This window comes from Callorhinus ursinus, unplaced genomic scaffold (genome assembly GCF_003265705.2).
Source record: "Callorhinus ursinus isolate GAN/ISIS: 27379988/994484 unplaced genomic scaffold, GSC_fseal_2.0 scaffold25, whole genome shotgun sequence".
Taxonomy (NCBI): Eukaryota; Metazoa; Chordata; class Mammalia; order Carnivora; family Otariidae; genus Callorhinus; species Callorhinus ursinus.
This window is the reverse complement of record NW_027397087.1, coordinates 19,746,025-19,748,827: the sequence shown is the minus strand read 5'-3', so window position 1 is coordinate 19,748,827 and position 2,803 is coordinate 19,746,025. Positions and strand designations below refer to the sequence as shown.

Below are 2,803 nucleotides of genomic sequence, written 5' to 3'. Positions count from 1 at the left end.
TCCTAACATGTTTAGCAAGGTAGCGCAAATTTCTACCTGTCTCCCCACTTCTTTAAAAGTTGTGGAAGGGTTGAAATTTAAAAAGGAAGTTGTACCTCAACTAGGCAGAAACACAATGCTTAACCCCAAACACAAACTATTCAAGGTGGGTCCTCATAACTGAATGATTGAATCTAGAGATACCACAAACTATTAGTGCTCATTTCTAAGAAGAAATGTGGCTATGAATAAAACAAAAAACAAAAAAAAAAGGAAATTGTGTGTTTTGTCTTGTTAAAGGATAGTTGCTAAAAGAGGGTATAATTATGACTCATACAGATGTAAAATGATCCTGTGTCAAAGATCTTACTTAATTCATTAATTAATGAGAAAACCAGTAAGTTCTTAAAACCTGTTCAAAGAAGAATTCAAAAAACATATGTGTATAGTCAGATAAGGAATGCCAAAATAAAATGGATCAACAGTTACTTACATTCCACCAGACACAACTAATTTTCATTTCTATGGACAAAATCATTTGTACTACTATTAATTTTATATAATTCATTGAGTTGTAAAACAGCCAAATATATTGAAAGGCAGAGACAACTGGAATGAGTGCCATTTCGAAGTCTTTCATTAATTTTTCTGACACTCTTCAAACAATCAATAATTATTTATTAAACACCAATTACAAATAATGCCAGAACAACTGAGGGGAAAAGAAAAGAAAGTCACATACACTTAAGGATCTTAAAATACATTTGATAAAATGAGGGTAATGCCTAAAACAGATCTTTTCTAATTCTGATAGACCCTTTGTAGTTCCTTTCTTCCTTACTTCTTTCCATAAATACTCATGGAGCACCTATTATTGATATATGCTTTCCAGGCACTTTCTAGGCATTCGGTATGACACGTAAGAGACAGGTTCTTCTCTCCAATGGCATTTTCCTTCTAGTGGGGGAATGTAGACAATTAATAGGCAATTACAAAATCCAGGTCAAGAGACACCTGGGTGGCTCAGTCAGTTAAGCGTCTGCCTTTGGCTCAGGTCAGGATCCCAGAGTCCTGGGATCAAGCCCATGTCAGGCTCCCTAGTTAGTGGGGAGCCTGCTTCTCCCTCTCCCTCTGCCTGCCACTCCCCCTGCTTGTGCTCTCTCTCTGCGTGTCAAATGGATTAAATAAAATATTTTTAAAAAAAAATCCAGGTCAATATGCCTTTTATCATCGTGACATTACAATGCTTCAGAATTCTCAAAACCAATGACCTTCACCTTCATGCCACAGAAGTTCTCCATCTATGGTGTACTCCAGAGTAGTATAACGTGCAGGTTCTGGTGTCAGGTGGATGACACTGTCTTCTGATCTTTTGGAATACACTGCTAGAGTTAAATTTACTACCACTCCACTTTATAGATAAGAAAACTGGGGCTGAGAGAAAAGAGACATGATATATCAAAGTCATGTGTAAAATTAATGCGAGAGCCAGCCCTACAATGAGGATATCTTGATATAGGCTTCTATTTTATTTACTCCCATAAATTATAAAGGGCAGCATGATGGCATGATTTGAGGGGCATTCAGAATCCCTGCATCAACCTTTGGTTTTTTTAATAGAGAAGAAGAATGAGCTCTGGCTAAATAGTAGACTGGGTTCAGCAATTAGCCCATTTACCAGATGTGTAAACATTGGCAAGAAACAATCTCTCTTTACTTCAGTTTTTCTGTTGGCAAATGGGAATAATAATAATAGCAGTTTCCATAGGGCTTGTCTGTAAGAAACAAATAAGTTAGTATTTGCAAAGAACTCAGAAAAGTTCCTGGTACTTAGCACTAAATAAATGCTTATGGAATAAAAATGAGCAAGAAATAGGGCAGAGTTCTCATTTTAAAGTTAGCTAAACTTTGCTGAACCTCCAAAAGGAGTTCATGGACTGGCTCTTCGATCTGATAATGGTAGAGTAGCTTGGATAGACCAAATGGTCCACAAATTAAAGTTCTAAAATTTGAACAAAATTATTTAAGAAGAAAATCCATTTGGAGACACTGGAGAACAACCAAAATCAGGTAGAAACTGGAAGAAAATCTACTCTGGTAAAACAGGAATTGCACCTGGTGACAATGGGGAATTTGTGGCTTCTTGCCTGAGGACAATTCCCAACCTGCACAGCAGTTTAAGGCAGCAGAATGCCAAAGCCTTACTGCTCTGAAGGGTAGGCGGTCAGAGTTCAGGGCCTGAGGAGCAAACAGAAAACTACAGAAGAGAGGTTGGAAGGGAAGAACCACATTGGGAATGAGTCCCCAAATATGCATCCAATATTGACCTGAAGTGTTGGCCAACCACTAAACTAACATTCACAGGGAGACCACAATGGAACTAGTTAAAAACAAAAAACTCCCCTAAAACAAAACAAAACCCCAGAGTCTGAAAATCACTGATCTGAAGGAAATGTCAGCTACTGACTACAGAGGGGAAAGAATATGAGTTTGAGTATGGAGCCAAGGTAAGTGTTGACTAGAATAAAAGTCACTCTTCCACATGTCTACTATAGAAGGTATCCAGTCAAAACTTGGTAGACATACCAGAGAAAGACATGTATCATATGACCTCACTGATACGAGGAATTCTTAATCTCAGGAAACAAACTGAGGGTTGCTGGAGTGGTGGGGGGTGGAAGGGATGGGGTGGCTGGGTGATGGACATTGGGGAGGGTATGTGCTATGGTGAGCACTGTGAATTGTGTGAGACTGATAAATCACAGACCTGTACCTCTGAAACAAATAATACATTATATGTTAAAAAAAAAAAAAAGAAGATAGT

At 38.1% G+C, this 2,803-nt stretch overlaps 1 long non-coding RNA gene across 1 annotated transcript in view; it reads right to left on the bottom strand.

Annotated features, from left to right (window-relative positions):
* Nucleotides 1-687: 687 nt before the first annotated feature.
* LOC141370056 (uncharacterized) overlaps nucleotides 688-2,803 on the bottom strand; it is a 27,312-nt gene continuing 25,196 nt past the window's right edge. Inside the window, exon 5 of the long non-coding RNA XR_012373749.1 lies at nucleotides 688-1,413. This is a non-coding gene — a long non-coding RNA (uncharacterized lncRNA). The remainder of the gene's footprint in view (nucleotides 1,414-2,803) is intronic.